The following is a 26,612-nucleotide window of genomic DNA, read 5'->3' as shown; positions in this document are numbered from 1 at the left end:
CAGACCCTTTCTTAAACTGAAAATGCAAGTTCTGTTTTAATAATTTTTTGAAAATATTTTGGTCTCAAAGCAAAATCACGTTATAGATTCAGTGTAAGACTTAAGTTTCTAGGGACAACATCAAAAGACAAATATGCATGATAAAGCAAAAATGTAATTCACATAGTTAAGTCTGTGGCTGCTGTGTTTTTTTAAACTCATGATCAAGTTAATAATAAAATTACTAAATTACAAAATGAATGCAACACTAACAGAATACAGAAGGGCAATCAATGAACAAAAGACAAATAAATAAGAAACATTGATCCCGAAAAATCAGGGGCTACGTCTGAGGGAGAACAGAACTTGCTTCTTGCAAGGCACTCACGGTGAACACAATTTGATATGGAGACAATCGTTTGGTTTTGAAATTTCCTACATGAGGCATTTGTCTCAATGTAGTTACGGCCCTGATTTAATAAAAGTGAGGTAAGTGTTCCTGAGACAATTAACCTCAAGTTAAATGAAACCAATTTTCTGACATTTCAAGTATATTTAAATAATATTTATACTTTTATTATTAAAAGATATGGGAAGTGTTTCCCGATTTTTTTTGTTGAAAAAAGATGAATTTATGAAGAATCTGGTGCCATCTCATACTTTCGATTAGACCTGCTGAGTTATTTATTTTCAATACATTGCAAGTCAGGTAATTTATTTTCAAACTACCACAGAACAAACCATTTATTTTTGTGATTATGAAGGCTGAGTTATTTATTTTCAAAATCCTCCTGGCCCCCCCCCCCCCCCCCCCCAGAATATCAAACGGTCGTCCTCTAACAATAGAAATTGATTATTTTTTAAATAGCATGAACATAAGAAATTACTAATAGTGTTCACTACAAATTGTTTCATGATATTAAAAAAAACAACACATTTTAGGAAATTCCAATAAGCATCTTAGTATATGGAATACAAAAATAATCCTTTAAATACTCTTTTGCTCGAAGGTAATTTTTTTTTATCCCAGTCATATGTCTCTATTCTACAGCATTGATCTTTAAAAAAAAATTGGGATTCTAACTCCCCCCCTGGTTACCAAGTGGCCGATCCGGGGTTGGGGGTTCCGCGGGTTGGACCCGACTTTTATTTAAAAGATCAATGCATTTGAATGGTTGGAACCCCCACCCCCTTTTTCTCTTGAGTTGGGAACCCCCGGCTGGATCAGCCCCTGATTGCCCTTAAAGGGAGTTCCTCTATATTAAATATTGTATGTTGAGCGTGTCTGGTAGTCGGGTTTCTAATGCAGACACACCTATCCCTTAGTATGTTCGAATATGAATGTTTGTTTATTCTCGAGAAGAGGGGGGGGGGGGGGGCTTTTGTTTTTGATAAAATCGTAAAATATAAAATACAGTTATGATTACCTTTATTAAACTGATACAGGTAAGTACTTTGGGTTATACCATTGCCTTTATCTGTAGTCTCTTCTACCAAATCCAACGCTTGACTCAAAATGTCGTCCGTCTTATACCCGTCCATATTGACAACTGTATACCAGGAGCATGATGTATTTTTTTTGTTTGTAATAAGAATACACCTAATCGCTATTTATTCCATTCCGGATAAGTTCTAAAATTACACAACTTTTTCATCCAGTTGACGCTATCTGGGACCCTGTTTAAACAATGCACCATGCATGATACTTTTTAATGAGACCTGTTTAAAACATCGTAAATACTTCAAACACAATATTTTTTTGACTTTAATTTGAGTTTGGAAAAAGTGGATCATAATCTATCAAAGTTTACTATTGATCGCTTTCTAAATTTTTCCCTCCCTCAGCTCGTTACTGATGCCGACCTTTGTTTGCGGCCTGTTGACCCAAACAGGAAGTTGTCTAAATGACTGTTTTTTCCGGATTGGACTAAATAGCGATAAGGTGTATACACGAAACATTCAACCTTGACCTGCTGATCCATATTAGCACATGGATTTAACGGGAATATGCAAAACAACTTTTGACATTTGTAAAATATACTCACTTGTCAAAGTTAAAACGAAGATACCCAAAGAAAGGTTACTAGTGGGGTTTCATGTAAAAAAAAAAGTTTTTCTTATAAATCATGGTTTGATATTGTCAATAAATATGCTATCGTGTTTTTTTCATTTAATAATCAATATTTACAAATATAGTTTCGAATGGGGTGTAAGTTAGTTATACACCTCGGGATACGGCGTGTCTGGATAAGAAACCCCTCCGGCCTCCGTCTCCGGCCGACGGTGTTTCTTATCCAGACACACCTATCCCTCGGTGTATAACTATTACTGAAACCCCGTTTTAACTAAATTCCAAAAGAAAGACATTTTTTGACATTGTAGTTTTTTGGTTTTACACATCAATGTCAACATGCATCCGAACAGAATGTACACATATTTAGTGTCATTTAGTGTGTTTGTTTAAAAAAGCAATGGCGAGTTCAACTGTAGTAAATTTGACTGGATTAATTATTCTATTTGAGTAAAATGTTTGACGTTAACTAAAACCTAAGGTAAGGAAATTTTATACTGTCTGTGCACCACCTTACGATGACTAAAACAAAACGCATTCATTGTTGGGAATATCATTTTTTTTTGTGATGAATCAAGGAATCCGGCAAAAGGGTTGTCCTTTGAACTTAAAACAATCTCTTTCAGATTTGCATTTTAATCACTCTTATTCAAAGCATTTTCATACTTACATGAAGTGTGACTTACTTATGACTTGTGATCTAAAACATAATTGTTGACTTAGCAATCATAAACTGCTATGAAGTACTTTTAATATGCATAGTTATTTATTTTGTTTAAATCGAAGAAGGAAAATATGAAATCGAATCTTTTTCGTTCTTATTTATTGTGAACGGACTGATCTGACATTCAAGTAAAAGTAACGTTTTCTGGATACCTTCTTACTTAATGCTAGCGCAGTCACGAAATAACCAAATAAACCCAGGTTCTTTACATAAACAATGAAGACCAGTTCTGCCCTGGACACCTTGTCACACTAGGGGACAAGTGTCTACAACAACCGACATAACGGACAATTCTCTGGGAGGACAAAGCTAATACTTGACCGGGAAATGATTATGACAAGTATAAGCCAGCATTCTAGGAAGGGAAGTCTTAAAGAAATAATACCTAAATTATCATATTTATTTCATACCAAAATACACAATAAATATTCTTATATTATGACAGTAAGTTGTACAACAATACAGAAGTTAAATAAAGGGGGAAAATGTATTACTTTAAGTAGGGCTTTTAAATTGTACCATTTGAACCATTTTAGTCCCAAGTCCTAACGTTTAAACCCTAATTAGTGCCAACACATTTAATAGACGAAGTGGTCCAGAACAGTAATAGTAAACAGCATGGCTGTAATGACAACTGATAATTACCTTCGAGGAAAGTATGAATTCTGGACAATGTATTAAATGTGAATTCAGTATATAATTAATAACAAAATGACTTAAAAAATGGTACTTTCTTAAAATAAGATTTGCAATTTAACCAACACAATCTTACCTTTAACTATTAATAACCGGTTTAGAAAAGGAGTACAGTTATTGTGTACATAAACACAGGTGAAAGTTTTCATGTAAACAATAGTAATTATATAAAATGTAAATATGCTTAAACTTAAAAGGGAGCTAATAAATTACTCTTAATTCCAATATTGCCACATTCCTCCCCACTTAAAGATCAAATGTCATCATTTTATCTAAAAAAAAAAAATAATGAAGAAATATGTAAACGTAATGTAACCTGTATATAAAAAAAAAATATCTCAAAAATGTTCAATAAATATGTATACGAAAATTCAAAATATGTATCAAAATATTAAAAAAAATATGTATCAAAATATGGAATATAAACAAATATTGGTCACCTAATGTCAATGTTTCTTCGCTTTTATTATTGTCCTTGTCAGTGTATTCTTCACGAAATTAAACTTCAAATGTTCGTCCCTTGAATTATAGTATTTGTCCTCTAATTTTGTTTTTTTTCCCTTCTCAACATATTGTTTACGGGTTTCTTGAGCCTCTTCCTTGGCTTTTCGCTTCCTTTCCTCAACTTTCTCCCTCAATTGTTTTGCTTCTTCCCGTTCCTTTACGTCTCCCACTCGATAAGGCAAAACATCCTTCGGGTCAATGAAATTTTTATTGGCAACCTCTATACATCTATATTTATCTTCAGAGCATTTATGGTCCTTAACGAGATGTTTCTTCAGTACCTGTAATTTCCTTCTAGACAAATCACATATCTGGCAGGTATATAAGGTCAACTTTTCTTTATGTACACCTCCAAAGTGTGACTTGTACTCGTTAAATGAGCGGAAGAATTGGTTTTTTCCACATTCTTCTATGTTACAAAATGCTCCCACAGCTGGCCATAAATCTCTCAAGTGATCATTTTGAAAACTTTTATACTCATTATCACATACATGTAATTGCAACTCCATTCTGAAAATACATAATTAATAAACATATAAATTTGCCTATTTTCAATAAATCTTTTCACAGTAATTCACTGAATTCAATCTGCAAAAATCTACAGTAAAGAAAAAAAATATTCATTATTCCTGTATATATTATAAACAAACACAAAAATTATGTACATATGCATACCTTCTAACAATACCATTTATGATGCCGTGTGGGCCCTTTCACAACATCACAAACAGTAATGTAGACAAGTACTAAAAGTAAATGAGCGAAACAATAAAACAAAATTATAGAGTAAATATTTGTCTTGGTTTAATAACACGACCAAAGCGAGTTGTCACTGGTGGAGTTAACGTTTGTACATTTTCGTGTGGTGTAACGATATGCTCTTGTATAGTTGGAGTATGTGCAGCTTGGTATGGCTTCAAATGATCTACATGTACGACTAATTGTTTAGTACTTGTGTCTTTTTGTAATCTGTATGTCAAATCAGTGATTTTCTTAGTAACTTTGTATGGACCGGTCCAGCCTAATCCAAGTTTCTTATTTGCTTCTGGAGGATACCATCTCCAAACAAATGAGTTTTCCTCAAAACTTCTTATTTTCAAGTTTTTATCATAATTTTCTTTTTGTCTATTTGCACTTAAACCAGATTGTGTATGTGCTAACTGAAATGCATTTCTAAGAGCTCCTTGAACCCACTCAACATATGCAATTGGACAAGGTATACTTTTATATCCTTGAGGTAAGCCAAACATAACATCAATTGGACATCTTAATTCATGTCCAAACATCAAGAGATTTGGAGAACATTTTGTGCTTGCATGTTGAGTGGCTCTGTATGCCATGTTAATAAATGGAATGTGATCGTCCCAATCATTTCTATGTTCATTAACAAATAAACGTAGAATTGATTGTAAAGTTTGATTGAAACGTTCAACCATTCCGTCAGACTGGGGTCTGTATGGACATGTTCGAGTTTTGTCAATTCCTAATTTGTCACAAATGGCGGCAAATAGGCCAGATTCAAATTCTCGGCCTTGATCTGTATGAATTTGGAATGGACAACCAAATCTGCAAATGAATTCTGTAACAAGTTTGTCAGCTACTGTAAGAGCTTGGTGATTTGGTATTGCATAAGATTCTGTCCATTTAGTGAAATAATCTTCCACTACCATAATGTATTCATTTCCACCCGTAGTAATGGGCAAAGGACCTATGATGTCAATTGCTATTCTGTCCAAAGGATATGTAGAAACACTGGATTTCAAAGGTGATTTCCCTTTCCCTGGTCCAGGTTTCCCTTTAGCACAAATATCACAACTATTAATCCATAACTTTATAGAATCTGACATATTTGGCCAATAAAATCTTTTCTTTATGAGATCTAAAGTTTTGTCTCTTCCAAAATGAGCTGAATATTTTGTACAATGTAACTGTTGAAAAATGAAATTTCGTATCTGTTCCGGAGCTACAAATTGATAAACAAGCCCCTGATTTTCTCTTTCAAAAAATTTACATAACAGGTTATTCTGAATGGTCAAGGATTCCCATAACCCATAAAGAATTTTTGTTTCTTTTGATTTGTTTTGAATTTCGGACTTTTTGGGTTTTTCATCAGATTGTAACAAATTGTTCAATATAAAACTTATATTTTGGTCATTCTCTTGCATTTCTCTTAATTGCGAATTCGACCAATAACTGAGCCAGTTTGATGTTATGTCAAAACTAAGTTCTTCTGTATTGACATTGACCGGTCTGATAGCTAAATGGGTCGCAAGACAACCTCTGACGCTATCAGTGTCGCCGTCAGTTTCCGTGTCATTGATAACTGATTGAATACTTAAGCAGGAGGCATGGCCATCCTTGACGGTATTCAAGTCATCAATACAATCCGTAGTTTTGACATTTTCAAAATATTCTATATCTGTTTTCATTTCGGTACATTCAGGACAATTGCTTCGTTTACATTTCCGTTTTGGTGTGCGAGATAAACCATCTGCGTTTGTATGCAATGAACCCTTGCGGTGTTGAATTTCCATGTCGTAGGTGTCTATGATAGAAATCCATCTTGCGATCATACCTTCCGGGTTTTTGAAATTTTTGAGCCACTTGAGCGACGCATGATCAGTACGTAAAGTAAATTTTTGGCCATATAAATAATGTCTGAATTGGCACAAAAAAATAATGACCGCGAGCAGTTCACGCTTTGTAGTACAATACTGTTTTTGTGCTCTGTTTAAAGTCCGGCTGGAATACGCAATGACATGTTCCTCACCATTCTGGATTTGCGAAAGAACAGCCCCGACTCCTGTTTGACTAGCATCTGTATCTAGTATGTAAGCGCCATCTTCACTTGGAAATGATAATGTTGGTGCAGTTGTTAAGCATTCTTTTAAAGTCTCAAACGCGATTTTACATTTATCATCCCATATAAATGATTTATTCTTTTGAGTTAGCTGTGTCAGAGGATGAGCGATAGTTGCAAAATCTGGTATGAAACGGCGGTAATAACCCGCAAAGCCTAAAAAACTTCGTAACTCTTTGACATTTGATGGTGTGTGCCAATTCTGAACGGATTGAATCTTTTCTGAATCGCATTTAATGCCTTCTGCAGAGATAATGTGTCCCAAAAATTTGACTTCTGTTTGAAAAAACGAGCATTTACTCGGTTTCAGTTTAAGATTTGCTTCTCTAAAACACTGAAATACGGTTTTCAAATTATCAAAAGCTGTTTCAAAGTCTTTTCCATAAATTATGACGTCATCCAAATAGCAGAGACAACGATGCCATTGTAAACCACCCAAAACCTGGTTCATGAGCCGGCTAAATGTAGCGGGAGAGTTGCATAAACCCATCGGCATTACAAGAAACTGATACAAGCCTTTATGTGTCGAAAAAGCAGTTTTGTATTTGTCTTCTTCAGCAACCTCTACCTGAAAATAACCACTGGCTAAATCAACGCATGAGAACCACTTTCCGCCGCTCAAGGTATCAAGAGTGTCATCAATACGTGGTAAAGGGTAGGCGTCTTTTACAGTTCTTTCATTTAATTTCCTAAAGTCCACACAGAATCGAATAGACCCGTCCCTTTTCTTCACAAGGCACACTGGTGCTGCCCATGGACTACAACTGGGTTCAATCAAATTTTTGTCAATCATTTTTTTCAATTCTTCTTCAAGTACATCCCTCTGTTTCAAAGCTACTCTTCGTGGGGATATCTTTACAGGTTTTGAATCACCTGTATCTATATAGTGTTTTACTCTATCAGTTCGCCCAAGAGAACCATCAGGACCAACGAATATATCTTTATACTCATGGATAAGTGAAGACAGTTTTTGCTTCTCTTCATCTTTTAAGTCTGATGATACTTTATCTAACATAGATTTTAAATGCTCGGGGAATTCATTATCTTTTAAAGTATTAACTTGTTCTGATATGTCATTAGATTTTGAATCTGTTTGTGACTCAGCATTATCCTCATCAAAAACTTGTTCAATTGTCATCAAGTGTGCAATCTGTTCACCTTGTTTAAGTTTAACTGATTTTGAATTCAAATTCATGATAGCTAGGTAAATTGTATTTTCTGTATCAACTAGGCTTTTTGCCACCAAAAGACCTTTACTTTTCACCCATTCTAATGGTTCAATAATGCCAATACCATCTACAAATGAATCTCTTTTAGAAGCTTCAATAATCATTTCACTATTTGCAGGAATTGAAACTTGCCTAGCTATCTGAATTCGTGAACACTGGGAACTACTTTCTTTAAAAAGAGGAATACTCTGACCATTGATACTTAAGCATTGGCTTTTAATTTGAATATCAATTTCATTTTGTTCAAAGAAATTCATTCCTAAGATCCCAGATGACCCTTTTATATCAGCTACAATAACTTCTTGTTTAACTAATAAAGGACCTATTGCTATATTCAAAATACATTTGCCTTTAACACTTAAAACATTGCCATTGGCAGTTGTTAATATACTATCTAGGCTAATCAACTGAGAACTTAGTTTTAATTTCTCAAAAGTATCAAAAGAAATCAAAGAAACTGGTGATCCAGTATCAACAAGAAATTTAACATCAATTTCATCAATTTTGCAAAAGGCAAAAAGACAATTTTGATTTACTAAATTTATTTGGACTCTCTTAATTGGATCTGATATCAAACTTTCAATTTTGGTTTGTGGCCTTTCTAAATTTTTAACAGCTGAAGTATTGGCCTCTAAATCAGCTTTTAATCGTTTCCCTGATTGTTCAATGGACAATAGTACTGAATGTGTCCTATCTCATTACATTTATAGCAGACTCTGTCAGTCGAGCTATTTTGATTCCTATAATACCTTCCTCTGCCCCTATTATTAAACTAGGAGGCCTATTTTGATAATATCCGTTCCTATTTTCAGATTCTGTATTAACATGTTTAAGTTGACTTAATTTTTCATCAATTAGTTTAGCAACTTGATCAAGAGTTAATAACTCTGTACTTTCCTTTTTATTATCCTTAATTGCTTGAATGGGGACTTCATTGCTAGTTAGCATTGGCTTTCTCATATTATTTTGAGGATTGATAAATGCTTCATATTCAATTGCGTATGAAATTGCAGAATCCAACGTTTTTGCACGTTGGAACTGGACATGCTTTTGTAAATCCAAGTTATTTAATCCTCTAATGAATTTATTTATAAGAACTTTTTCCATCATTTCAGAATCTTGTTTTTCATTTGGAAAAGCCAAGTAACCTAGCCTTCTTAAAGCTTGACCATACTCAGAAACAGTTTCATCTTTAGAATGTCTCCTTGCTTCAAATTCGCAAACATATGCGGCTTCTCTTTCTCTAGGATTAAATCTATTATTTAAACTTTCTTTAATTTTATTATAATTTCCAAGGTCTTGTTTACTTAAAGTACTCAAAATTTTCTGAGCAGGACCTCTTAGACTCATAACAATTTGTTTAGCTCTTTCTAAATCATTCCATTCATTCCATTCTGCAACTTGTTCAAAATGAACCAAATAGTCTTGCCAGTCGATAGTTTTGCCATCAAATGATTGAGGCTCTTTTTCTCTTCTTACTATACGTTTTTCATGTAAGGTAACAGGGTTTGGCAAGTTATCAAGAAAAGATGTGTGCTTAACCCCTTCATGCCTATTTAAATCATAACTGGGGTATTTTTCAGTTGAATACCTATTTAAGGGTTGATAGTCCTCTGAAAATGTATCCTTATCAACATATCTCTTGTTTGGGAGATAATCTGATCCTTGGTTCTTATTTAATCTATCCCTATCATCATACAATTCATAGCTTGGTCTCCTACTAAAATGTGGCTCTTGGTATCTTTTTGGAGTAAATTTTCTATCTACTTTATAATCTGGATGTTTCAATATAGATTTATCCCTTACTGAATCATCATAGGTTTCAGATAAAGTAACAAATGATTTTAATGGAGTACTAAAATTGAAATCTTTTTCATGTCTATACTTAATTTCATCTTTATCTGAAAATCTATCAGAATGCTCAATTTTTGCTTTATCTTGCTGGCTTATACCGCTTGCATAATCCATTGAATATGCCATTTTACAAAATAACAGAAATGTTTAAGGGCAATTTGTATGGTCACGGCACCAAAATGTGAACGGACTGATCTGACATTCAAGTAAAAGTAACGTTTTCTGGATACCTTCTTACTTAATGCTAGCGCAGTCACGAAATAACCAAATAAACCCAGGTTCTTTACATAAACAATGAAGACCAGTTCTGCCCTGGACACCTTGTCACACTAGGGGACAAGTGTCTACAACAACCGACATAACGGACAATTCTCTGGGAGGACAAAGCTAATACTTGACCGGGAAATGATTATGACAAGTATAAGCCAGCATTCTAGGAAGGGAAGTCTTAAAGAAATAATACCTAAATTATCATATTTATTTCATACCAAAATACACAATAAATATTCTTATATTATGACAGTAAGTTGTACAACAATACAGAAGTTAAATAAAGGGGAAAAATGTATTACTTTAAGTAGGGCTTTTAAATTGTACCATTTGAACCATTTTAGTCCCAAGTCCTAACGTTTAAACCCTAATTAGTGCCAACACATTTAATAGACGAAGTGGTCCAGAACAGTAATAGTAAACAGCATGGCTGTAATGACAACTGATAATTACCTTCGAGGAAAGTATGAATTCTGGACAAAGTATTAAATGTGAATTCAGTATATAATTAATAACAAAATGACTTAACAAATGGTACTTTCTTAAAATAAGATTTGCAATTTAACCAACACAATCTTACCTTTAACTATTAATAACCGGTTTAGAAAAGGAGTACAGTTATTGTGTACATAAACACAGGTGAAAGTTTTCATGTAAACAATAGTAATTATATAAAATGTAAATATGCTTAAACTTAAAAGGGAGCTAATTAATTACTCTTAATTCCAATATTGCCACAATATGCGCAAGTTCATGATTTAAACAAAATAACTGTGGACTCAAATTGGTTTAGGCTTTTTTATAATTTGAGTCCACAGTGGCGTAGCTAGGCCATTTGTAAGTGTACGCCCGATACTCGGCGAGGCGTCTGAGGGACCAAAGCGGGTCCAGGGCAGATGACCTCCTGGTATGGGGTTGATGGGGCGAAGCCCCAGATACTTGCGTTATCAAGAAAGAGATACCATTTCTGTCATTAAAAACTCGTCAATAGCTACATATTTAGAATATTTAGAGTCTAGTTTATTTAATGTTTTAAGTTTAATTTATTCATTGTGTTGATTTTGAATCCAATAATCATTTTTGTCTCAGAGAAAAATGTCCAAACCAGTTACTGCAAAATATGTTTATGATACTAAACCCCTAACGGGAGGGATTGTGCTTGATTTTCATATGATGAAGACATAATCTTTCAATCAGTTTAATTGAGGTCTGGAGCTGGCATGTCAGTAACTGCTAGTAGTCCTTTGTTAATTTATATATCATTGTCATTTGATATGACTTTTTGGAGGAAACAGAGTCGTTTCAGTTGAAGAAAAAATGACCCAAAAAATGCGGGGGTGGCAGTTTAAATCATTAAAAACATTTAAATTCACAGTAAAACTTATAATAAAAATTGATTATCGTCGATGATTGCAAGTTCGTGACATTTGGGGATTTCCACTTTATTCGTGACGTCATGCAAAAATATTTATCATCGGCAACGTGCTACTTCAAAAAAATTAACCGAATATTTTTCAATGCATTTTCACTAATATCGGCTTGAAAAAGAGAAGCTGTGTATGTTCTAGCATATTATTTGTTTAAACGTCTATTTCCACTACTACTGTTTTATTCCTCTCCTAGAATTTCGTTTTAGGTCATGTGGCCTCTTATTCCTTTTTGAAGGCCAAGAGTATTATTTTTAAAAGTCTGTATGTGAGCGGATTTTTTAAGATCAGTAAATGATTTGATATATTTTGATGAAAACAAAACCTGCCGAATATTGGCTCGTAAAAGTAATTTAATCCTATGCCATTGGATGCAAATTGTATGAAAAAATAATTTGATGCATTAATGACATTGTGACATCGTTATAGTTATATTTAACGTGTTTAAAGTGTTTAATTCTGGACTTTCCAATTGACCATTGAAAGTCACGAGTAAAAATTAGAATAATCTTTGATGGGAGAATAAAAAGTTAGTATGTCCCAATTTCTCTTTTTTTTTTCGAGATATTCATTTGTTATTTGATCTCAGATTTATTCTGTAATGTTCAATTACATAATACAATAGGCCTGACCTATATATTGTTGCACATGCGCAAAAGCCACCGCCAAAGACAAAGGTCACGAACTTACAAGCATGCCAGTGTCTACTCATTTTACGGAATCGGGTCACAATATGAAACATAGAAAGATTGACCATGTTTCTGAAGCTATTCATCAATTAAATGTATCAGACTGTTTGCAAATAAGTAAAGAATATTTACATCCACAGTGGATAATATTTGCTCCAAGGTTGTGATTTTTTTCTTCCGTTTCGAGTTAGGGTAACGAACTTCCAATCATCGAGGATAATTAAATGCACATATATATATATTATACACTCTAGATTAAACATTTCATTTTAAATAATAACTATTTACACACAAGAAGGACAATTTACCAACATCTGTCTTTCTCAAATTAACTTCTCCTTTACGAATTACGACTACTTGAATATATATGTGTACTTTTAGTCTTGAAAACAAACAGCATTTTGATGCGTTTCTAGATTTTTTTTATGAAGCGTATGCTGTTCAGCAGTCAGCGAGTAGAAATTTTCTTCTTCTGGTGATATGAAATACTACGATCTTCCAATATAATCTTTAATATTTCTTTTTTTTTTGTATCATCTTCAAATATTATACTCTCATATATGCATTATCATGTACACGAAACATTTTTCTTCCTCTGGTTAATGAGAATATTTTACCCTACGTATTTTGGCCACAAGGTGTATCCGCGGTTTAATATTTTGATGACGTGTGTTGCCTAGTAATAACAGAGACACTCTGGTAAAAACAATTCCCGCGAAATTATTGAAAAAGGAAATTTTGATAAAAAACATTGCTTTGAAAGATGATAAAAATGTTATCTGAATGTGGATTGTATAGATATTGAAAAATATCAGCCCCTCGACAGAATATGAAGCTCACTCGACATTTAGCTTCATATTCTGGCTCGCGGGCTGATATTTTTCTATATCTACATATCCACATCCAGATAACATGTACAGATTTGTCACCGACTCGGTGAATATTTACTACGATATGATTATCAAGGGCTAGCCAATATTGATAATAAGGGGACGAAGTCCCCTATTACAGTAGAAAAAGCAATAAAAAAAAAAAAAAAAAAAAAAAAAAATCGGGAAAATTTCCCGAAATTTTCATTGTACTAATGAACTCAAAATCGTTAACTTTTTTTTTTGTAACTTTTTTTAATTCCCGCATTTGCGCAGAAATCTACTTCCTTCTTCCGGTCTCGTTTGTCATGAGACTTTGAGTGAAATATATATTTATCAGTCCAGTAAACTATAGGAAGGAACACAATAACAATTTCATTTCTAATTATTCTTTGATATGAAAAAACGTTACCTGATGATAGCGTTTCTTTGTTTACATTGAATATGACGTCATAATTAAAATAACGTCACAACTAAAATTCCTAACAACAGAACCAAAATCGGAAACGTTACGGTATTTCCGTTTCTTTTTTAACAGATTAAGAACTTAAAATATGTTTGAATTAAAAAAAAAAAAATATATAGAATTCGTCCCCTTTCACAGGTAATGCCTGCCTCATATTAATACAACATTGTTAAAATTTCCATCTCATTAGCCGTGTGCACTCCTCAGTGTTACATGAGAAGAAGGTGTAACACGTTACCTTTCAGTGTGTTGTAAACCTACAGTTAAGGTAGGACAGATATATATTTGACATGCACTAACAGTATATGTGAGTAGATATATTAAATCAATGTCAGATAAAATACAATAGATTTATTCTTATAAGATAATATATCTTTTTATTTCCAAAACAGTCATTGAGGGCAGAAATCTTATACATTTTTCCCATGTGTTCATTTATTATAAAATTGTTATTTCTTTGCTACATTATGTTTGTTTTTGTTCTTGTCACAAAATAATTATGTTTATATGACAATAAAGATAGGATTTATAATTAAAGGAGCCATTGTTATTAGCAAATACAACAATTTATAAAAATGAAAAGAAAAAGCTGAATGAATTATTAATATAATAATCTGAAATAATATAACAATATATAACAATTTAGTGTGTGTTGACTATCATAATGCTCCAAAAGCAGCATCATATCCATTATAGAAGAAATCTTAAAAAAAAACCAAAACAACCCCGATTATATGTATATATTCATTTTCACATATACATACATACGCTTCATTCCTCCTATTCCCACTTTTTATAAATCTGGTAGGAAAAGTTAAAATTTCATATGGGAATAGGGGGAAAACTTGTGCAAACAAAGGATTACAAATGTATACTGTATAAACATTATTTAATCAACTTTTAATTGACAACTGTTTTTTTGGATAGGTATTGGTTATTTTTGTGTGTGTATGAATTCTGTGTTTTTAATTAAAATAAATATGAAAGAAATGGAAACAAATATAAGTAAATTTTTTTTTTTCTTTTATAACACAAATTTAACAATTGATTCAAGCAAGCATTATAATATGAAACAAACAATACAAGTTAACAGCACTAAAACAAATCCTACATTGTAGCACACACATTAAAAATTCACTGTATATAAGTCTATTAAAGTTTAATCATCTATTCAACGTGAAGAAGGTGGGAGGCTGCATCACCAAACTGTACTGCTATGACTTTCTGGTTGTGGTGTTTAACTTTAAGCTCTTCTAATCTGTTGTTGATTTCGACATACTTTCGTTTTTGGGCCACTCTCTTCCCACCGGTTGCATTCTGATCATGGTCAGGGCGTTGAAAGCTTCCTCGTGTTTCATTAGATTTATATATGAGTTTAAAGATGTTTGGATGTGGGTCCTGGACATGTTCCTTCAGCTTGCTGTGCCATCCCTCTAGATGTGTAGTTCTCGGTCCCTGTACTGTGTAATGGTCCCAAAGGGTACTGTTCTGTTCGACCCAGTATGTTGTTACATAGTCTGTAAAGGACGTGTAGTTGATGTTAGTATCAATCTGATCTATGTATGTTAGGGCATTAAACCACACATCTTCGACCTCAGCAGAAGGTACATGTGAAAGGACAGCAGCACAGCGTACTAGTTGGTGAAGGTTGTTGTCTTTCTTGTATGGAACCTGAATCCCTGTTTCTTGTGCTTTTCTCCAGATGCATTGTGTGTAGTGGAAAAAACTTTTGCGTTGAAGCCAGGAAATACAGAATATTATGCATTTCGGATGGCGACTTCATAGTCCAGGAAGATAGTGGTAGGCTGAAGTTGTAGTTGGTGTTGGTGGCATACATCTTTGAGTAAAGTCAGGAACCTTGTGTATACTAGTTCGCTCTTGGCTGGAAGTAAACTGTGTACCAGTGGATACATTGCGCCGTCAACCATTGCGTGAAATGTGTAAAGTTGGAAGAATAGGCTCGGACAGGAGTACAATGTACCATCACCATATATGATATTTTCAGCTGCTAAGTGTGTTAGATTATTTTGAGTACTGAAGATTAACATACGTCCAACTGTGTTGTCGTCTGTTAGCAGGAATGGGTCACCTTTGGTAGTACGTGCCCAAATACCATCTATGTTGATTTCATCAATAGTTTTTGGTAAAACTATTAGGTTCTTCTTGCGTTTGTTGTACATGAAAATCTTGCAAGATGGGAAAGTTTGTTTTAAAATTATCTATCATCAATTTATTTGTTCGGATGACAAATTTTTAAAATGAAAAATTCAATGATTATTTAATCTTACTTCTATTTATCTGACTTATTCTTTATTTTCAAGTATTACTAATAAAAAGTGTATTAAATTAATTTTTGTTTAAAATAATATTATACTTAATTCCATTCTCAATTTTATTAAACAGTGTAAGAAAGATGTTTTCTTTTTAAAAATACAGGTAAATCTTAGGTGAATTTTTAATTAACCTTGGTTGTTATAAAAACAAATTATTTATCAAAACATCTATTGTTATTTGCATGTGGGAATAGAAGGAATAGTGATTTTTAAAAAGTGGGAATAGGAGGAAGACACCATAAAACATGTATTCATTGTACTTATCCATTTGGTAACAAGTTTAGTTCTCCTCGTGGCTGTTGGAAATGAACAAATTATTTTAGTTATCCAGATGTAGGAGTCACCAAGAGCAGGTGATGAAAGATTACAGTGTCAGAATTTGTAGATAATAAGGAATTTTGTAAAATACCTGAAACTAGACTTAATTACTTTGATGCTGTATTTATCTGAATCTATTTAAATCGCATGGAAGCACACAAGATCGCCATATATTCTGTTAAAATTTTAATTAATTTTCTTTCTTTTGAATGCTTAATCAGTGTATTAAATACAATGATCAAGCCTTCAACACGGGTCACTGTATCTTAAATAAATAAAAGTAAGTTAAAGTATAAATTGTGTTGGGTTTATATGTATGTTATTAGGGGGGGGGGGGGGGGGGGGTAGGTTGATTCATGTCTGCTAGTAAATATACAATATTAGGTCGATGTCAGAAAAATCAAAACTTTTTTGTATGAGGCTGAGTAACTGGGAAAGGGCGAGGTTGTACCGAGCCCTTCCCAAGTTTTGTGCCGAATACAAAGCAGTTTATACTATCTGACCAGGTTTTTTTATTGTGGTTGTTTTATTTTTCAAATTTGTAACTGTAAACACTCGCTTATTCATAATCACTCTTTTTATAGAAGTTTTAACTAGTAATGTCGGTTAAAGACATTTCAAGCATGTTACACATGTATTCTCGATTATAGTGTTTAAAAACGTTTTGTGAGGGAATTCGATGTTTGTTATACCACGGTTCATTTTAACGCACTTTATGACAATACAACTATACCAATCAGAATGAAATTTTTTGCAATGTTTAGAAATGATTTTATTTTGTATCCATGTATTATTTGTCAATCAATAAATGTTTTAAAAGGGCGTATTTTCTGTATAAAGTCAATAATTATGTAAACTTTTGAAACCCAAAATTTCTATTGCCTTAAATACGCAAGTGAAAGATACTTAAACTATACCAATACAGAACGACATGTTTTTGAACTCTTAGCAACACTTTTGGTTGACAAATTTTTATTCGTTATTACACAAAAATGAACTTAAAATATCTGTCATTTTCTCCCTACCCAGTTTACCCCTATCACTTATTATGACGTGGACCGGTCATTGTTATTGAATCTTACGCAATTTGATTGGATTAAGTTATTATTAATAGACCTTTTCAACAATTGTCTACACCTACAGTTGAGAACGACTACGACAGGTGAGATATGAGGGGTCGTCTCAAAAATAAAATTGAAAAAATTATTATTGATCGCATATGATTATTTTGATTGCCAATGAGACCGCTATCCAACATGACGTGTATATAAGCAATTGTTGTGTACCGTACCTTATTTTGTTTATTAGGTATTTGTTTATCAAAACTAAATTTATTTGTGAATTGACTATGAAGAAAAGGAAGGACTTCAATGTTTCATTTCTTTTAGACGTCGTGTTGAAAAATGAAAAAAAAAATACCTATATTTTTGTAGTAGATGTTTAATTAATCAATGTTTTATATCTGTTGACTAGGGCGGTACATGTTTCTACAATGTCTGTTAATTTTGGCTTCCAATGTCTCAATGGTACTCATAACAAAATAGATACCAAGATTTTTAAAGGCCCTTGGTGTCTCTTCTGATTCAGATTCAGATTCAAATCGTAAGCTTTTTTTTTCGTTCTCTTGCTATTTTTATGACTTCTGCAGTAGGAAAAAACCACACAATACAACATATAAAACAGACATTCAGTTACCGCATAGTCTGCATTTTGGTTAAAGACCCCAATATCCACCCCCCCCCCCCCCCCCACCAAAAAAATGAAACAAAGTTACTATCTTTGATCGAATAAAAAGGAAATAAATATGAGAGCGAAGCATGATGTCAAAATATCAAATTGTAAACTAAATATTCTATTGTGACAAAAACTTACCAATTGCAATGACCAACTTGTTTATGAATTGTTTCAGGCGCATAAAACATGCGGCGGGGTTTCACTAGTATAATTGGGATCTTAAATCTCCCATATGTATGGTCAGAGATGAAATTTAAAAACCTTTATGCATGGAAAAAATAGAAAAGAGTAGAAAACCAAAGCTATGTCTTGAAAAGGGGAAGGGTAAGCATTTCTCGCTTCTTGCAAGACACACGAAGGTCATTTTTCAGGAACAGGGAAAGGAAAGGAAAGGAATCTACGACAGGGGAAAAGGTATGTTCACGTCTTTCGGGACACGGACAACCTATAACGGTCAATCAGTTCGGCGCTGTCAAAAAGGCACTGCAATGACAACAAGCTCTGTTGGGATATAAATACCATACGCATTACTGAAGAGACATTAATTGTAAAAATGCGCATGTGGCGCAGAAAAAAATGATGCCGTTAATGTTTCCAGTTCATTAAGGAAACATCTCAATTTTAACATGGTATCTTAAAGCGGAGTAGTCTCTCGTAACTTAATTATCGATGTGGCCTTTTCTTTTGACCTTTAAACAAATAGGCTTTTACCCCTCTCAAAATTGAATGTGTGCAACAAGTGACGTGAAGATCGGTTGAGAAACACAACTCGAGGGGACGTACGGTAGTCCTGTTACAATGTTCCTTCATCAAATCTCATAAATAGCATTACAAAAGCGAATTAATCGCAATTGGCATGTGGAACAATCTGTGTTGACAGACTCGCTTATCTAAATACTCACATAATCATGAAATTTAAGAAGAAAAAAAGGCAGATATGTGAATTGATTGCAGTAATTATTTACTTGAAGGTTTAATAAATTCAACGTAAAATGTCGCATAACTACATGTAATAAGAATGCTATACAAAAGAGAGAGATATAGTTCATATTTGTTAGAAAAATGTTCTTTCGTCAAAATAGTGTAAAACGATAAATCGAAGGTGTAAAAGTAATACTATTCATGAATGATTTTTAGTTTTGAGACGACCCCTTCATTTTACCTGTAAACTGTAGGTGTCATTAGTCGGTGTCGAGAGTTATTGAAAAGGTCTATTAGTTTACCTTTAAAACTAGAACGTGCATATGAATGTAACAAAAAAGATGAACAGTCGGTGCCTTATTTATTATTATATAGATTTTTAAAATTTATTAAGCTGAAAATGTACAACAAAATATATTAGAAAAAAATGTTCTCTTAAATCTTAATTATAATTGCACACGTGTACAGTAACTAATAAATGACCTTCAAACTAGACAGTGGACGAGTCCATATTATTTTTATCAATGAAACTAAAGGTATTAAAGGTAAGAATTGACACTTATATTTTCACAAAATTTTCCACATAAAGAGTAGATAATTTATTGTTTAATAGCCTATACCCGAGAAAAAGGATATATTTTACAAATCCTACGTTTTATTCCATTAAACAAGTCATTTTTCGAAGAGAAATGCAGAAATACATTTTACGCACGGCTACGCCAGGTAAAACTATTTAAAAAAAAAAAAAAAACATTTTTCAGTCTTATCATAATGTTATAATTACAATTAAACCAAAACAAAAGTAGTCAGTAAAAAAAACCAAATATGTCCGATCTGCCTATTTTCGGACTTCAAAATTCAATACGATCGTTTGAAGGTCAATTTCGTCTACCTCAAAAAATCTTGTAAGGCACTATAGAAAAAAATACATTTCTAATACGTTCATGACATTTATATGTTTTAAACGGCGCAATTTATTCGAGATTGCTCAAAATCCCAAGAAATATACTAAGCGATTTGATAAAATTCCTAATAATATCATGGATGTTAAGAAACTGCTACAACTACAAAATACTCTGAATATTTCATAAAAATTTAAAAAATCCCTGATTTTACGATTTTATATTTACATATAGACTCTTGATTACAAATTTATTGCTATAACCCTCTCTTGGTAACCCAAATAATTCAGTGCCTCCCCGTGATCGTCTCTCCCACTCGCAAGTTAATGTAACCATCGTAGAGCAGCGGTAAACAAACAAACAACAAAATACCCCACAAAACCCCAGACAAATAATGATACTGATGTAGCTGTTATTACAAATTTCTCCAAAGCTAAATAAAAAAGCAGAAAAAAAACAGTCATAGTTAAATTTAGAGATTTTTCATGATTTTTTTTATGAAAGTTTACATTTTAAGGCGAAGTGTACGTAATCAACTACTCCACAGATTTTTTAAAAATTTTACATGTGGATTCTGCTTGTAAAAATACATCAGAAAATAAAATAAAAAAAGGGGGTAACCGTTTTCGTTTTTCAGATACAAGCTGTTGAAATTAACAGCATGATACGCCAAAAATACAAAGGATATATAGGGAAAATCATAAAAATCGGCAGATATTTTTACTTTATCAAGATTTTCTAATTCGTTGGTCCACAGAATTTTTTTAAAAATCGAAATGTGATTCAAAAATGAACGATGAATCCATTGGTGCAAAGAAAGTCCTTAGCAACCGTGCTAGTTTTCAAGCTATATCGTCTGGAAGTTTCATTTTTAGCGGAAAAAATAAAAAAAATATTCGGCGACGTTATTGATGTCTACTGTAACGTCGTCATAAATTCTAATATATAACGCTATTATACCGTACAGTGTCGTAACAAAAATCGTGTGTATAACCCATTTTTCCTAATTTTTGCAAATGCTCAAGCGTAATCGAATTGATAAGGAAATAAACTGACTAATTTTCAAGGATATTTCTGCTGCCAAAAAAAAAAAAAAAAATTGGCAAATAAATATACTGCAAGTGAAATAAAGTTACTTTATAGACTCCATCTTTTCTAAATAAGACAGGGTTCCACATCTTTTTGGCAATGTTTGTATTGTTCTAATAATTATGAATCAAATATCGAGTTTGAAATTGCCCCGGTTAGCACAGCGTTGACCGAATGATTCGATAGATAAAAAATAAAAGGATAGGGAGTAAATGTACATGGGACAAAATCGCACACAATGTATAGAAAAAGAATTATCAATGAACAGGGCTTTTATTCCTGTTCTTCATCTTGACAGTTGATGTAGGGTCGTCAACAATTAACGAATCATTCATACCATACAACAAGGTCAAGACGGCCCCTAGCGTCGACTTATGCGGTACTATTGATAAAAATAAACCACAGTTCACCTTCTTGCTCCCCACCCGCCTCTAAGTGCCAACTTGTGCGATGCTTGTGTGCGACGGTTCTCCAGTCGAAAGCACCAGAGATACAAGAAAAGTGCAGTAATTTTGAAAGACATCGATCGCCGCTAAAATATGCATTAAAGTTACACATGTCGGGAGCGGTCAATGAATTAAATTATTTATAATTACGGGCGAGGTTTTTCAACTATTTGTCATACATTGCCCAAAAAAAGACCAATATATTCGAAACAACAAATGATAGACAATACATATAAAACTAAACAACAAATGATAGACAGCACGGGACACATCGAAATATATGTAAGAAAACCTAAAAAAAAATATATATATTAAAAAATTCGGTTATAATATTGAGGTCGCGTATAGAAGTCTTTTTTTAAATCTTATTTCTGGATGTTCGTATTTGAAAGAAGTAAATATAATTTTCTGCATCTTTTAATCCTCACCATTTCCGATGCTATTGAGGTATTGCTTGCAAAACCCATTATTTTTGTCAGGTTCACACACGTGCATGTGACACAACTCTGCAATTTTATTTTAAAAGTTCCTGTCTCAATCGCTTTCCCTTTTTCTTCAACTACACGACAAAGCATGATGTAATGTTTGATGGAGTTTCAGTAACAAAGGAAATAATTTCTTGTCCCTTTTTGTTAAATATCAACATGTACGACTCCCAAAAAATAAGAAAACTGCATCTGAATATTATCTTGAGAATTTGTATGGCTGTAATAAGGTCAAAAGAAGAACCCGCATATGAATTTCAGCCAAATAAAACAGATCGGAGTTTTTTTATATAACTTCCCGTAGCACAGATCATTCCCAGTGTTATGCCTTAGCATTGTGTATATTGTAATGCAGCTATTGCATTGTATAGTGTAATTCAAAAGCTTTGTGTATAGTGATATGCTATAAATGTACTGATGTAATGCTATAAATTTACGGATGTAATGCATGTACAAGGGCGATGTTATGAGAATGTATCAGTATGATGCTAGAAATTGTTCCTAGTGCAATGCAAGGTGATTGTTCATAATGTAATGCTATACGAGTTTAACTTGTGTATATTGCCATTCAAGTTTTTTTTTATATCATATAAAAATAAGGAGATGTGGTATGATTGCAAAAGAGACAACTATCGGTAGATCAAATGGTTTTTTTTTCTGTGAGTCCGTTCTGGTCATGGTTCAAATTCTCTTTTGTTTTAAAAATATTTTACCAAATATCATTCAATATACAACAAAATACCTAAAACTTGAAATTTAAAGACTTAACTATCGACAAATTTAGTGTCGTCAAGTATATTAAACATTGTTGGGAATTTTTTCAAGAAAGTAAGGCCCGTGACCCCTACTACTTAAAAGTTTCCCCTATATAAACAAAATGAAATACCCCAAACTTAATTTCAATGTATTATGACGGAAAAATAAGGTCCGTGATCCCAAGTTTTTATAGTGAAATTTGAAATTACATTGACTGAAAAGTCTTTTACAGAAGTTTACGAATAATCTATCGTCGAACATTTAGACACCCCAGCTACCTTACTGAATGAAGTGGATGTAAGCAATTATTAGATAAGCAACCATACAGCCTTCAACAATAAGAAAAATCCATACCGTATATTCTGTTATAAAAGGCCCCGACATTGTAACATTATTTTCTTCGCCCTTCCCCCTTCTTCCCCTACCTTATACTCTTATACTCTATTCTATCATAATCTTCAATTGAGACTTGAGAAGAAAAATTGTACTTCAAAATTGTATTCACTTCATCTGAATAATAACTTAAAGCACAACAAAAGAATACAAATTTTGCAATCCCTTCCAAATTAGAATTTGATAAAGTAAAAACAACATGTTCTATTTTTATCATACAGTTTCAACCATGGTTCTAAATTTAGATTCTACTTTCCCCAAAAATTGCGGACGGAATAGAAGACACCTGTTTATTTTCTGCACATTGAGAACTGAGATTTGGATGACATATATTTTACTTATTCCGAGATAAATGTGATAGTGCTCAATTCTAAGTTTCTGTGTAATGTTTTGTGGATGGAATCTGATTGTCTTTTTTGGCTATGTTCTTCGACTTATAAATGTTATAAGGACTTATAAATGTTGCACTATAGTGCCGTAGTGGTCGATAACCCCTTTGTATCTTTTATACTTTTAACATAAATGAAATCATCCTTAAATTTTCAATTTGCATAAAAAACGGAACATGCCAACGTCTTTCTAGTTCAACACACAAATTCACATGCAATATAATTATTCGTTACCTACAATTTTACGCTACACTGTGAATTTCATTAAAAACTATTGTTTTTCAAAAAATATTGAGGGTCAATTTTGGTTTGATTTTAACGAGTTTGATACGACTAGAAGCAGAACTGTCACTGGTTTATTTGTTTATTTGGTTATAGTTTTGTTGTTTAGGCGTTTTTACTTTCTGTTTAAATAAACACTGAGTCGTATTGTGTACCTGTTCCTGCCTGTCTAAAACAAAAACAGTGGCAATAGAGTCAGACTAACTCACAAGAGGATACTCAGATTTCTGATTGAAGATGTTGGAGTCATTCTGATAATTTCTTTGAAGTTTTGAGATGGCACAGGAATACTTGTCACAGTTTTGATTCATGATAGACCACACGAAGTCATTTGTCTTTCAAGTGCCCATTTTTCCTTTCTTTGAGTAGGGGAGATAACTCGCGTAACTAACGATGCACGTTGTTTATCCCAAATTCCGCTAGAGGCGCGCAATTACGTATACTTCGCCTTAAGCAAGATATCCTTATTGTCATATTCAATTGACCAAATACTAGTAAGCTGATCTTTGGTATCAACTAATCAAAGTAAGCACACTATTTCCTAGCACACAATAATAGTTAATACTTCTTTCATTAGTGAGTGAAATACAATGCTGAAGAAAGTGTAATTCATCTTCAACTACACAACTGCAGCATCTAGGTTAAGCAATACTTTGATATCTACCCTTTTACATTTTTTCTGATATCAACACTATGAATTACAGATATTTTTTTTTCAAAAGTCAATTTTAAACAGAGCAAAATGCAGTTTGTTTGTTGTTGTTGTTTTTAAAAGACATTTTATAACAAACTTCCATTCAAGGTTTGCTTGTTCGCTGGTTTTGCAGAGTTAATTATTTTTAGTATGACATTTATAGTGGCACAACATGTACACCATGCAGGTTTCCTGCTATCAGATAAAAGCCTTCGCGGGCATTGTTGAAAGGCAGTGAAACATTAACTGATTAACTACAGTACCATCATAGCTTTCAAATTGTTGAAATTGTTGAAGTTCAGACAAAACAGTTGTATTTGTTCTTTCAATTGGACACCAAGAATGTATTTACAGAATTTCATATGCAATGATTCTTTAAAAGTCAACAGGTCGTTGCTAAAAGATGTAAAAGTGTTAAACATTCCTCACGCATCACAACCATAATGAAAATATTAGGTTTAACTGTATAATCAAACGTATGAACACTAGTTTTAAGTAGGGATGTCAACTCGGTGAAGAATTACTAATCGAGTTCTCGTTGTTTTAAAAAACTTTGAGCAGGAGGATTCAATGAGAACAGATATTTATACATTTTGAAGTAGGCCTTTGTAACTTTTTTTATAAAGTTTTTCTTATGTAAAGGAAAATGAGCCTGGTGGACAGAAATGAAAACCAAGATAATTGTATCTATTTACACATCAGTTAAGTCCAACATTACTACACTTGGTTGATATGTCTAAGCTTCCCTATTGTAAACTTTCCTTTTCTATATATTAACATTCCAGCAGCGCCTTCATATGTTTATATAATATAAATTTCTCCCAGTTGATACAATACTCCGGAGCTTGAATTCCCTATCATCATTTCCTTGATAGAGGATTGTTGGTCACAAGGAAGCTATTAAACCAAGGGTTCCAAATGGTGAAATTGAAGTCATTCCTTTGAAAAGTTAACTGACGCCATTAAGAATTTGTTGACCGTTATGTAATATGACAACGGAAATGTTCTTATCGTCGTAATCACTTTCCCGTCCTAGAATGTGACATCCCCGAGTTTGTACTTACATGAAAAACACGACGGGTGCCACATGTGGAGCATGATCTGATTATCCTTCCGGAGCACCTGAGATCACCCCCGGTATATGGTGGGTTCGTGTAGCTCAGCCTTTAGTTTTGTAAGTAGTGTTTAGTATACTTTTGTTTGTCATTTTGTCAATTAGTGGCCATGGCGTTGTAAGTTTGTCTTCGACTTAGGAGTTCGAATATCCTTTTGGTATCTTCCTCCTCTTTTCTACCTTCCTTTGTTGTGTTGGTGTTCTTACATAACTTGACACCAGTCATTAAAATATTGATTAAGTAAATCAAGTTTCTTTTGTAGATCTCCTGGAAAATGTTGATAGTAAAATAATGTTATTTCTATACAACAAATAATGCAGTGGGTCAATGCCTATAGTATCATCTATAGTTTTAAAATATTAATAACGACTAGGGATCTGGTTATCGCCCTGCTAAACACAATAACTCACGTCTGTCATGTCATTATGTATCTTTATGCATGATACAAGTTGTTTCCTTTGCCAATTGTAACCTGGTTCTACACCGGATAAAACGGGTTGCTGCCCACGCGAAGCATCTGTTGAAATCGATATATAGGTGTTTTTTAAAACAAATATATACAATTTTTAATGAAAAATAACTATATTTATGAAAAGTTTTTAGCTTAACAAAAGATTAGATGTAATTAAAAGATTTGAAAATCTTTAATAGTATACACATGATGCACACATAAATTTGCTCTTTCCTCTAGCTCTTCATTGCCAATGAAAACAACTCACAAAATGGGTTTCTGATTACTGGGTCAATTACGGAATTGGAAAATAGACTATTGCAAGAATGATCAACAGGAAATGATCTACAAATAAGTCTTCGTAGTTGAAAATGTCAGTCGACTCATTATTGGATTTATTGGATACAGTGCAGGCAATTTGGTGTCACGATATCTCAGTAGCATGAGTTCGAATCCCGGCGAGGGAAGAACAAAAAATTTGCGAAAGCAAATTTACAGATCTAACATCTAACTAGGGATCTGGTTATCGCCCTGATAAACACATTAACTCACGTCTGTCATTTCATTATGTATCTTTATGCATGATACAAGTTGTTTATCTTTGCCAATTGTAACCTGGTTCTACACCGGATAAAACGGGTTGCTGCCCACGCGAAGCATCTGTTG

The sequence above is a fragment of the Mytilus californianus genome, unplaced genomic scaffold, assembly GCF_021869535.1.
Source record: "Mytilus californianus isolate M0D057914Y unplaced genomic scaffold, xbMytCali1.0.p SCAF_5, whole genome shotgun sequence".
Lineage (NCBI taxonomy): Eukaryota > Metazoa > Mollusca > Bivalvia > Mytilida > Mytilidae > Mytilus > Mytilus californianus.
This window is presented reverse-complemented; position numbering follows the sequence as displayed.